The sequence below is a fragment of the Colobus angolensis genome, unplaced genomic scaffold, assembly GCF_000951035.1.
Source record: "Colobus angolensis palliatus isolate OR3802 unplaced genomic scaffold, Cang.pa_1.0 Scaffold199, whole genome shotgun sequence".
In the NCBI taxonomy this organism is placed as follows: Eukaryota; Metazoa; Chordata; class Mammalia; order Primates; family Cercopithecidae; genus Colobus; species Colobus angolensis.
The window spans coordinates 27,046-27,349 of record NW_012115143.1 but is presented as its reverse complement, the minus strand read 5'-3'; the positions used below and the strand labels follow the sequence as shown (position 1 = coordinate 27,349).

Here is a 304-nt window from a genome sequence, read left to right as displayed (position 1 = left end):
CAGGTCAGGCTCTGCTGGGCACATGCTGGGAAAAGTGGACCCTATCGATCCATCCACCCAGGCACTGCTGTTACGGTCCCAACAGAGAGCGGGGGCATCAGGCCACACCCTCTCAGTGACCCGGCAGGTCCGTGGAGCTTATTTCTGACCACTGGCCCACAGAGTTGGAACCCAAAGCAAAACCCTTGTTCTCAATCCTACGAGCAGCTTCATTTTTCTCAGCATGTAGCATGTTACTTAGTGACTCACCTAATTCGACCAGACAACTGAGCGAGTGCTTTGCGTGTGTTTGAAATCTAGAGTG

The 304-nt window shown here is 53.0% G+C and overlaps 1 protein-coding gene across 1 annotated transcript in view; it reads right to left on the bottom strand.

Annotated features, from left to right (window-relative positions):
* LOC105511113 (E3 ubiquitin-protein ligase HERC2-like) overlaps window positions 1-304 on the bottom strand; it is an 18,780-nt gene that overhangs the window by 10,615 nt on the left and 7,861 nt on the right.